At 39.4% G+C, this 12,828-nt stretch overlaps 1 pseudogene; it reads left to right on the forward strand.

Moving 5' to 3' along the window:
* The first annotated feature begins 6,514 nt into the window (after positions 1-6,514).
* On the forward strand, positions 6,515-7,145 carry LOC133774275 (peroxiredoxin-1-like; annotated as a pseudogene).
* The last annotated feature ends 5,683 nt before the right edge of the window (positions 7,146-12,828 follow it).

Raw genomic sequence — 12,828 nt, forward strand, 5'->3', positions numbered from 1 at the left:
CAGATACTGCCAGCAAACATAGGGTGGGCCAAGCCAAAGCCAGGAGCCTGGAACTCCATCTGGATCTCCCATGTGAATGGTGAGGGCCGCAGGACATGAATCACCTGTTTCTTCCTGGGGTGCACATTAGCAGGAAGCTGGAATCAGAAGCAGAGCTGTGACTCAAACTAATGTGAGATGTGGGAATCTCAAGTTGCATCTTAGCCACTGTGGCAGATGCTCACCCCCCCTTAGAGTCTTTATTAGAGCAATTAGTGTCACAATTTTGGGGGATGGGGTGGGCGTGGGAGGGCATTATGGTGCAACAGTTTACACCCCTTCTTGCAACACCTGCATCCTGTATCAGAGTGCTAGTACCAGCCCTGACTGTTCTGCCTTCCACCCAGCTTCCTGCTAATGCACCTGCTGCTAAGGCAGCAGATAATGGCTCAGCTAATTGGGTCCCTGATATACCATGGGCTTCGGTATTGTCCAGCCCTGACTGTTGCAGGCAGGCATCTGGGGAGTGAAACGGAAGGTGGAGCATCTCTCTATCTCTCTCTCTCTCTCTCTCTGTAACTCCGTGTTTCAAATAAATAAATAAATCTTTTAAAAAAAAAGATTCTTAAATGGTGGTAAGGGATATCACAGAGTATTACCATGACCCCTCTCTTTGACACAGTATCTGAATCTGATTATTGTCTACATATTTACTTATTGGCTTAATTCTAGAATACATCTAAAACAGGTTTCAAAATTGTCAACATATTATACTTGGAAGAAAAACTACTATTTGCAGTTCAGAATTGGTTTATTTATATTTTAGTTTCATATTTATCATTAAAAGACTATAATCAAAGGTCACTCACGTTAGTTTTATCTTCTCCTTTCAGTAGGTTTATCGTTTTTGTTTGAAATACACTTCAATAGACTAGTTTTCATTTGTATTGCATTTTAGTTCTTTTGATTATTGTTGGTTTTATTCATTCATTCATTCATCTTAGAGTGAGATATTATAACATGGCTTCAAAACTCAATGCTTCCCAAATAAAATAGATGCTCAGAGGACTGTCACTCCTCTCCAGCCCTGTGACACACTTACTCAATTCCGTCCTCAATCACGATCTCATCCATTTGCTGTAAGGAACCAAGATCACTGACTTCTGGAATTTCTTCCTGTTGCTTTTTTGTAATGTTCAACACTTAACATGTCTGTGTGATTTTTTTCATTTTCCTAAAGGAAAAGTGAAGTATGATTAATCTTCTGTTTTTAACTTAAGCATATGTTATGGAAGTCTTATATCAGTTCATGGAAAGCTTTCTTGTGGGGAACCACAGGCCGGCCGCTCATGACAACCATTCCCTGTGGCTGGAGGTCACACAACCTGGCTCACTTAAACCGAAACAACGGACTGAAGTACATCCTGTTTTTCATGCAGGACTCAAACTGAAACAATAGTTTGAGGAACCACATCCTGTTTTTCATGCCCATTTTTAGTAATCGGGCTGGGCTGTGGACTATATAAGAGGGACGCCTGGGGAGAACGGAAGAGGTAGGAGAGAAGCAATAAAGAAAAGCTGAAAAGTGCATGAAACGTGGTGGATTCTGCTTACCATACGGATCTCGGTCTTGTCGGGAACCCATAGATTTCCGACACTTTCTCATTGTTTTACACAGTTCTTCGTTGTGTGGATAACCCATAGTTTATTCAACTAATCACTATGTTAGAGTATTTTAGGTTATTGCTAATGTTTCATAATTATAGACAATGCTGCAATTAATACAAGTAAGCTTAAGATGTAGGTTTTTGTACCATGGCAACTGTATCCTCAGTTGATTTCTAAAAGTAGAATTACTAAGTATTTTATATTATAATATTTTCTTTGGATATTGAATCTGGTTTGCATCCATGGAATTCATCCCATTTTGTGTAATACATTAGTTTATTAATGTTTGGTTCAATAATATTTGGAATTTTTGCGAAAATATCCACAAGTGTTATTGGCCTGTTACTATACTGATCTCATCAGACGAGCTTCACTGCTATACTTCGTTATTTAGAAGATTAAGAAATTTCCCTTAGTTTTTTCTACACTCTGAAACAATTCATGCAACACTGGGACCATCTCATTTTTGAAGATTTGGTAGAATTTTCCTATGTGAGTATCTGACATGAGTCCCTTTATTTGTGGTATTTCCTTACAAATTTTCTCTATTTCTTTTGTGTAACCTACTATGTCTTTGAGAAACAATATCTTTTCACATAGGCTTTCACATTCTTTTTGTAAGGACTGTGAGCAAAGCGATGCCATATGTTTTAAATTTATTTTCTTTCAATTATTTTGTACTCCTTGTCATGTATTATGAGTATTGGTGTTTTCTTCTGATTCTATTAGCAGTTTATTTTGCTGACTTGTCTTTCAAAAAATTTTAAAAAAATCTCTGTGTGTCTGTCTATATGTGTTGCTTTATTTGATATTTTCTTTCTAATTGTTTGAGCTAGGGGTTATACTAATATTCATTCTTTCATTAATACAAGCATTTAAAACTATTAAATTTCATTGATCATCATTTTAAATGTATCCCATAGGTTGTGAGGTATATACATTTTAAACTTTTGATTATAAGAAAATTGTGGACCCATAAGCGTTTGTAATAAATTATACAGAGAACTGGTATATCCTTCATTTAGCTTTCCCCAGTGCCGACAGCTTACACAGCTATGTTATAATATCACAACTAGGACATTAACAGAATACATCAACTGCATTCATATTTCACCAGTTGTGCACACATTTATCTGTGTCTGCATGCATGTATGTATGTAGTAATTAATCGTGTCACTATAAATAAGCTAAGGAATGCTAGTTAACCATAAAATATTATTATTGGGTGTCTTAAGGGTAATTCCAGAAGAGATTAGCATTTAAAGTATCAATTGAATAAAGAAAACGCACCCTCATCATTGTGGGTGGACATTATCTAACATGTTAGGGACCTAAATAGAACAAAATGGAAGAATAAGTACAAATTCACTCTCTCTTCTTCAGCTAATACGTCCATCTCCCACCCTCAAACACTGAAACTCCTGGTTCTTGAGCCTTCAAACGCTGGGACTTCTACCAGTGGCCCCTTCTCTGCTTCCCAGGCTCTGCAGCCTCATAGTAGCAGTCAATTCATTCGTTCTTCTGGTTCTCAGGCCTTCAGAGCAGTCTGAATTACAGCACCAGTTTTCCTAGTTCCTTAGCATGCAAGTAGTACATCATGAACCCTCTTTTTCCTTAATCACATGAGCCAATTCCCATAATAAATATCCATATACATACATGGGTATTGGCTCTATTTTATCTGGAAAACCCTGAATAACACAAAGTGTGCTTAATTCCATGTAATGCAATCACATATATAGATTTATTGAGTACCACTCTAGTCAAAGTACTGAAGAGTTTCATTGTAAGATCCCTTGTGCTACCCTTTTATAATCACAATAAACTATTTCTCTTCCCCTTCTCCTCCCAACAAATGAATATTTTTCCAATCTCTATAATTTTGTCATTTGAAGAATGCTACATAAAAGGAATCATACAGTTTGTAATCTTGTTAGACTATCTTTTTTCACTCACTGTGACATCTTGGATTATTTGTTGTGTATTTCAATATCAACTTTTTTCATTGCTGAGTAGCATTCATGAAATGGATATACAACCCTTTGGTTAGCCATTCCTCTGCTGAATACCTGGATTGTGTCCAGTTTTTAGTTATCATGAAAAAAGCTGTTTTAAAATAATCATGTAATATGGGCTCCGGCCCCACGGAGCCCACAGATCCAGGCCCTGGCCCCCCGCTAAGGGGCGGGGTGGAGGGTGGGGGGGGGGTGTCCCAGGCCTTGAGAGCCATCCCCAGGGACTCAGTGTGCCGTGGGTTCCAGCTGGAGAACACTGCGCCCCACTTTGGAAGGATGAGGGGGTCGCTTTCCCAGTTGCTGGGTCCTTCCCGTCTGCAACTCTGCAGCCGATGTCAGACTGAGCACAGGCAGCCCTGGGGCCGGAGGACACAGGCTCGCTCTGGCCTTTGCCTGTGGAGGCCCCGGAGTGGCCTTGGGCCACAGAGTCTGCCGTTCATCCCCCTGGTGCTGAGAATGGGGCCACCCCAGCAGCCAGGGCTGTGTTCACACCGGCTGGAAGGGGAGCTGAGGCGCCCTGCTCGGGTCACTGTGGGAGCGTCCAGCGGCTGCTGTCACAACCTCAGAGCAGGGACCTGACAATAGAGACAACGCGTCCTCTCCCAGCTCTCGGCCGGGAGCCAAGGTCAAGGTGTGGGAGGCTCGAGTCAGGGCCTTCCCTCGTCCCCCGGGTCCTGGGGCGCCCGGCTTTCTGCACGTGCGGAAGCATCGCCCGGATCTCTGCTTCCGTCCTCTCGGGTCCCCTGCTGAGGACCCCACCGCTGGGCTGAGAGCCCACCCTAAATCCAGGGTGAGCCCCCTGCCGAGGTCATTACATAATCACCCCAGCAAAGACCCCCTTCTTAGCATAAGTCACAGTCTCAGGTTCTGGGCGCTAGGGAGTGGACCGCGCACGTGGTGGGCACCGTTCAGCCCCGAGGGACCCCGCCCCACAGTGCATTCTAGGTGCTGTGGCTAAGCTGACCCTGAGCCCCACCCCGATCCCCCCCAGGCCTGGTTTGCTTGTTCAGCCCTGGCGCCCAGACCCTCCCTCAGGCTTGGCACATGGTTCCCGGGGGCCTTTGGGGGTGCGAGCCGTGGAGTGGCCAGGGCTGTCTGGGCATTTCCTCCTGTGTCGTCAGCTTTCCTTCCTGCAGTGAGACGCCAGCGGAGCAAGGAGGTTTATTTGGGCCGGTTTGGGCCAGGGCTGTGGCTGTGCGCGGTGTGGCTGGAACACGCGTGTCTCTCTCAAAAAAAAAAATAATAATAATCATTTTTGTATGGACATAAGTTTTAATTTCCCTGAGATACAGGCCTATGAGTTTGATTGTTAGATTGTACAGTAGTTCCATGTTTAATCTTATTAAAAGTTGCATCCACTTGTCCAAGTTAATGATTCCATTTTATGTCCCCACTAGAATTTATGCAATCCATTTTCCCTGCCATTCCAATATGTGTGTAGTTCTTTCTCAGCATAGTTTTAATTTGAATTTCAATGGTAAATGATGCTGAACATCTTTTCATGCAATCACCATCCATATACTCCCTTCAGGTAAATGCATGTTCGTGTTCTTTGCCAATTTTCTAATGTATATTTTTACAATCGAGTTTGAGATTTTTCTTTTATGTATTCTAAATTATGTTCATGTTTTTTGCCATTTTCCTAATGGATATTTTTACAATCAAGTTTGAGACTTTTCTTTTATGTATTCTAGTTTTTTTTTTTTCAAATATGTGGTTTGCAATATTTTTCTCTCAATCAGTCACTCGTGAATTTATCTTCTTCACAGAATGGAGACAATGATTTGTATGGCAAACTTTTCTTCTAGAGCAAACATTTACAGCTTTGATGAGCCTACTATATTGAGCGTTTACTTCTGTGAGACATACATTTGGTATCAAGTCCAAGAAGTTTTCACATGGCTCCATATCCCGAAGATTTCCTCCTGTTTTTCCTAAGCTCCTATGGTGTTACATTTTGCCTTTAAGTTTGTAATTGATAACACTTATTTGTGTATGAGATATGAGATTTAGATTGAGGTTTATTTTTTTGCCTACAGATGCTCAACTGCCCCAGCATTTTTTGTTGAAAATTCTTTCTTCTATTGAATTGCTCTTACATCTCTGTCAAAAGTCATTCGGCAATTATATGTGCATTTCTCTACTAACACCAAAGTCTTGATTACTTCAGTTATATAGAATGCATTTATATCAGATAGAATCATTGATCCCATTTTATCTTTATTTCAAAATATTTTGGCTATTCTAGATTAGTGACTGTTTATATGAATTTTAGCATATTTTTATCTATGTCTACAAAATCCTTCCTTCCTGAAATTTTTTATTCTTAGTTGAAGGATGGCTCCCCTACCCCTTTGTCAGTGTAGGAAAGTACAATTTATTTAATTTATGATACTTAAGAAACAGTTTTTATGTTTTGTATTCTGTGATTTTTTTTTCTTTTTGTCTCAGTATCCTAAGTTTCTAGTTAATTGCTTCTTTTGGATCTTCACAATTTCAAATGATCATCTCTCCCTTCCTTTTTCTCCTTTTTTCCCAAAAGTAATAATTCTCCAGACTGCATCTTTTGGAGTTCCTTATCTGCTGCCAGTGCACTGATATACAAGAGTTCCTTTTCAGTGTTTTAGTATTTTAACATAGACTTTATTTCTTTCTTTTGGTGGTGATTTCAGATCAGTCTAAGCCTCTCCATTTCCTTTCAACTTCCCCTGAGTTTTTCATAATGCTTCCTCCTACTCTCTGCAAAGGTGGTGAGTATTCAAGAAACAGCTCCACTAAACAGTAGTGTTTGGCACATCTTCCTGGCTGCTCAAAATGTCCTCTAAGACTTGTGGGTTGGGGCCGATGAGAGCATGGTGTCTTCAGGAAATGTCAAAGTTGGGCACCCTGCCCCCAACTTCAAAGCCACAGCTGTTATGCCAGATGGTCAGTTCAAAGACATCAACCTGTCTGACTACAGAGAAAAAGGTACTGTTTTTCTTTTACCCTCTTCACTTCACCTCATTGCTTTCAGTGATAAGACAGAGGAATTTAAGAAAAACAACTGCCAAGTGAGTGGTGCTTCTGTGGGTTCTTACCTGTCCCCTGGCATGGATCAGCACCCTCATGAAACAAGGAGAGCAGGGACCCATGAATGCTCCCTTGGAGTCGGACCCCAAGTGCACAATTGCTCAGGATTGTGGGATCTTAAAGGTTGATTAGGGCACCTTGTTGTGGGAGGAGGGGGCTCCTTATCATTGATGACACAGATATCCTTCAGCAGGTGAGCGTAAATGACCTCCTGTTGGCAGCTCTCTGAAGAGGACTGACAAACACGGGGAACTCTGCCCAGTTGGCTGGAAGCCTGGAAGTGATACCATCAAACCTGATGTCCAAAGGAGCAAAAAATATTCCTCTGAGAAGCGAGTGCCGGGTCATTTCAGTGATGGGCTCCAGCGGACAGACATGAGAATAAAATCTCTTTTGTACATTTTTCGTGCTTAAAATATGAGACTTTACATTCAACATAGATGTGGTTTGCTGCAGGACTTGGGGAAGCTTTTTTGTGTCTTGGTGGGAATCACCTGAGCTGATCATTTTGGCGGATGCATCAGTAGTTGGATATCAATCCACTGATCTTTTGTAGTCCTATTAAATTCGAACTGAAATGGAAAAGGGGAATGTTTAGTTTCTACTTACAGTTGATTTGAAGTGATAGTTTTCTGTTTTCCATTTAAGCTGAAGGGATTTGTGTAGTTGTATTGCTGTTCTTATTAATTTATATAGTATTGAAGGATTATTAAGATGGATGAATTTAGGAGCAGCATTGCTTTGGCTCCACAGAACCAAAGGATATAATTTCATCCATAAAATGGATATAATTTCATCCATAAAATTTTAATTGTGCGTAGAAGAAAATACAAATTCCTCAAGCTATTACTGGAAATTCTTCATAAGATGGCTTCAGTTTACTTTTGCAGATTCATCAACCAGCTCGTAAATCTCAGAGCCTCACTTTCTTCTTCCATTTTAGTAAACTGTGCCACACACATTGGCATTCCTTAATTTTGCCTAGTATTTCTCATATCTATGCCTTTGCTGTATTCTATCCTCCCCCCAAAATATCTTCCATTAATCTAGTCAGTAGTTAAGCCAATCATCTATCCTTTGGGTTTCTGCTTTTCCCCTTACTTTTCACTCAGTTCTTACTCTGTGATTATATGCAGAGAAATCAAATCAGGAGTCATGTCCACTCCTGAGATTAGAGCCACCTAGCAAGACAACTAAAAACAATATACAAGTGGGGTAATATTTTTATCTCATTCAAAATATAATTACTATGGAAGGAATAAATTCAATAAAATCAATCATCTATAATTTGTTAACCTTGAACTCCTATTTAACACTTCCATATCCCTGATAACCTTTTCCTTGGTGAACACTGTGATGATCAATTCTTGCAATATTTCATATTCTTCCAAAGAGACAGTTTAAAGACTAAGAGAGTTTTAAGTTATTAAAAGTCTGATTTATTTTCACAGCATGCTCATTTTCTGTTTTGATTAACCATTACATGAGACATAACTATGAGCTTGGAGGCCAATTTCAGACTTTAAAAAGATAGACTTTTTTGTCTTTCAAAGGAAAATGCTTTGATATCTTGTATTTTGTAGCTGTGAAAGTTGACCTCCATCATCACTTCTGTTCTTTGAATGATATTGAAACACTGGTAGCAGAATAAAAAGGAAATGAAACTTTGGAGAAATGTAATTCAGTGAAAACCAAGAAGATCCTATAAACAACTCCTAAAGCAACAGTTCTTACACTGTGGAGTCTGGCCAAGCCTGGTTAAAATAAACTTATGAGATCCTTCTTGATCAGCTTGATAGTGCAGCATATTGCTCAGATGGCCATATTTTGTTTACTAAAGAATTTCCTGAGATGATTCTGCTGTTAACTCCAAGACATATCAAAATCAAGTATAAAAATATTGAAAATTTTTTTTTCCTAGACTATGTATAGGCCATTATCTCATCACCCACCATATTGTTCCTTAGAAAATTAAGTTTTGGAGTCCTCTTTTTTTATCTGCCCCTGATCTTCTGAGTGGCTTTTTCCCAAATGTATGATTTCACTAAAGGACTGGAGGAAATATATATAATCAGTGGAATTTTCCTAAAACCTCTGTAAGACCACTGCATAATCAGCTGTCCGAAACCCAAGATATCAAGCAAATCAAACAACTTTTGAAGTAAAATTTAATTCTTTTTAGCTAATGAGAAAGTAGTGCCTTGTTGCCTGGCTCCTTTATCTGCTTATATTTTTCTCACCCTGTACATTGCGTTCAGTTGTGCATAACACAAAGTGCATTTCCACAGGCAAGTTTAAAGCTCTATCTGTTCAGAAACAAAGCAAACCTTTTCTGTCCTTGGTTAAAAAAGGTGTATCTTATTAAGAATATTCGGTATAAATGATTAATACAAAAACACACAGCAAAATAGTCAAAACCTTAAAGTAAAATTTCAAGATTATTTTTCTTGTTGCCTTCAGCCAAAACCTTTTATAAAGATAACTATCACTTTTTTCTCCTTTTTTTGCTTTCTTTCTTCTTTTTTAGCTGTATTCCGTCTCCACATTAAAGATATATTTGTATTAGATGGAAATTCTGTTTCAAAGTCTAGGAAATCTGATCTGGCACGAGAATGACAGAAAAGGTTTTTCTCATGAGTTATGCTCTGTAATAGATAACACTGATTTCTTTCTTTTTTAAAAAAAATATTTATTTATTTATTTGACAGTCAGAGTTGCACAGAGAGAGAAAGAGGCAGAAGGAGAGAGAGAGAGAGAGAGAGAGAGAGAGAGAGAGAGAGAGAGAGAGTCTTCCATCTGCTGGTTCACTCCCCAGTTGGAGCTAAGATGATCCAAAGACAGGAGCCAGGAGCTAGGAGCTTCTTCCAAGTCTCCCACATGGGTGTAGGGGCCAAAGGACTTGGGCTATCTTCTACTGCTTTCCTGGTTCATAACAGAGAGCTGGATCAGAAGTGGAGCAGCCGGGTCTTGAACCAGTGACCATATGGGATGCCAGCACTACACATGGTGATTTTACCTGCTACACCACAGCACTAGCCCAATAACACTGATTTCAAAAATTTTTCTAAAGGCTGCTATCTACCAAATACACATTAATTTGTTTTATCACAAAGTTTTATGTTTAATTATATGTATAGAATTAATTTTAAATGAGGTCTAATGAGAATCTCATTGGAATAAATGTAGGAAAACCCTCTATTGTCAATTGACTTTGTATTTTTTGAAGCAAAAATTAAGTGACTAAACAAGCAAATAAAACCTTAGAGAAGTAAAATGAACAATTGATAATTGAATCCAAGGTAAACCTTAGAACTAGAAATCTACTGAATTATTACTAAGATGACCTTAATAGGATTTAGATTGCTATCATAGACTGTTAACTGTTCTCCATGTTTCAACTCTTGAATCTTCCATGAACAGCCCTTTAATAATAATAATAATAATAATAACCAACTCATACCATGCTTTCACTCAGTACCACCCAATGGTTTCTTGCATCAGAGCCATTTCTTTTCTTTTTTTTTTTTTTAGACAATGAGAGAGGGAGACAGAAAGAGAGTTATAGACAGTGAGAGAGACAGAGAAAGGTTTTCCTTCCGTTGGTTCACTCCCCTAATGGCCACTACAGCCGGCGCTGCACCGATCCAAAGCCAGGACCTGGGTACTTCCTCCGGGTCTCCCATGCTGGTGCAGGGACCCAAGCACTTGGGCCATCCTCCTCTGCGCTCCCAGGCCACAGCAGAGAGCTGGATTGGAAGAGGAACAACCGGGACTAGTATCTGGTGCCCCAATCGGGACTAGAACCTGGGGTGCCAGCGCCGCAAGCGGAGGATTAGCCAAGTGAGCCATGGCGCTGGCCAAAGAGCCATTTATTTTCTACCAATGCCTACTTAATGATTCTTCTTTGGAAAGTGATGCCCTGATATATTCACAGATGACTAGCATGAAAACTACATTTTTATTTTCTCTCAAAGATAGACATAGCCACAAGTCTGGGTTCTATTCAGTAGAATGTAAACAGAAGAGCCCTGAATACTTTATGGGATATAACTTCATACACAGAAACGTTTTCTTTGCTCCTTTTCATCTTATGGTGGCTGAACAGCAGAGTTGAAAGCTAGCATTCATTGAGGCATTTCTGTCTCTGAATGAGAAGTCACATCCTGAGGATGATTTTTTTTTCAAACGTACTTGTTTTCATTATTTTGTTTTAAAGGCAGGGAGTCAGCGGCCACAGATAGGGGACAGGGAGGGAGGGAGAGAGAGAGAGAAGGAGAGAGAGAGAGAATGTCTTTCACCTGCTGGTTCATTTCCTAATTACCCACAACTGTCAGGAACAGTCAGAAGCCAGGAACCATTAATTCCATCTAGATCTTTAACATGAGTGGCAGAGGCTCAAGTACTTGAGTTGTCATCTCCTGCATGGATGCACATTAGCAGGAAACTGGATTGGAACTTGAGCCAGGCACTCTGGAACATGAGCAGGCATTCCAAGCGGTAACTTAAACCACTATTCCAAATACCTTTCCCTTCTCCTGAGGATAATTGAACTGCAAGATAGGGGAACCTAGATCCCTGAAAATTTATGAAGCTGAATGAGGATACCTATATATTGATGTCCTTGTATAAGAGACATCTTGTATAAGAGAACTAATCTTTCATAATCTATACCTTTTCATAATATTGAGAATAAATTTCAAAGTCTTTTTCATGGCCTATATAGACATGATTCAGTCCTTAACTTTCTTGCTTATTTTGTATTCTTCATACTCATTCATTCCCTTATATTTATATAGTGGTCAACTCTTACCTTCAGAAAATATGTTCCAAGACACCCAGTAGATGACTGAAACCACAGACAGTACTGATCAGTATATATACTATGTTTTCAGCTGTGTTTATGTATCTATTATAAAGATATGCTGTAATAAAATTGCCATTACTATTGGTCATGCAATTTGTGGCCATTATTAAGTAAAATAAGGGTTATCTGAACAAGTAATGCAATACCATACCAAGACAGCTGATCTGATAGCCAAGAGGGTCACTAGTGATTAATGAGTAGGTAAATCATGTAGACAAGCTAGACTCAGGGATGGCTCACATCCACCGTGCAAGGAAGTTTGGTTGGTGCAAGATTTAATCATGTTAGTCAGAATGGAAATTTATGAAATAATTACTTTTAGTTAGTATCTTTGGGCCATAGTTGGCCATGAGTAATTAAAATCTGGGAGAGCAAACCCATGGATAAGGGCGGGCTACTGCGTGAACTTCCTGTTTCTCATTAGACCACACAGGATGGCCTTAGGATCTCTTTACTTTCTGCCCCTCAGATTGCAGCATCTTTTCTAATATATTTACATTACATTTACTCTGAACTCTAGTTGGATCTTCTTCAGAAAATTTTTTAATCATTGTAAATCAAAATCACAAATTAACATTTCTTTGCCTACATTATCTTTCTTTGTAATTAATCTTTGTTAATATATTATGGATTTTAGTTTCTAATTAGTTTGTCTCTTTCAGTAAAAGCTAATTTCCATGATGATAGACACTTTATTTTATTTACCACTCTGTCTCTCTGGTTGTTTTTAATTTATTGACAAACAGTAATTGTACATATTTATGGGGTACAATGTAATATTTGGATACATGCATACCTTTTAATTATCCTATTAGGATAATTAGCATCCATCCATCACTTCATATATTCAAGGTTTCTTTTTGATGTGAACATTCAGAAGTCTTTCTTCTAGCTATTTAGAAAAGTACGGTATATTATTGTTAACTGTTATTACCCTACTGTGCAATAAAACACTAACAGGGGTTTTTAAAAGATTTATTTATTTATTTATTTATTTGAAAGAGTTACACAGAGAAGGAGAGGCAGAGATAGAGACAGAGGTCTTCCGTCTGCTGATTCACTTCCCAATTGGCCGCAATGGCTGGAGCTGTGCCAATCCAAAGCCAGGAGCCAGGAGCCAGGAGCCAGGAGCTTCTTCCAGGTCCCCCAAGTGGGTGCAGGGGCCCAAGGACTTGGGCCATCTTCTACTGCTTTCCCAGGCCATAGCAGAGAGCTGGATTGGAAATGGAGCAG

The sequence above is a fragment of the Lepus europaeus genome, chromosome 15 (assembly GCF_033115175.1).
Source record: "Lepus europaeus isolate LE1 chromosome 15, mLepTim1.pri, whole genome shotgun sequence".
Taxonomy (NCBI): domain Eukaryota; kingdom Metazoa; phylum Chordata; class Mammalia; order Lagomorpha; family Leporidae; genus Lepus; species Lepus europaeus.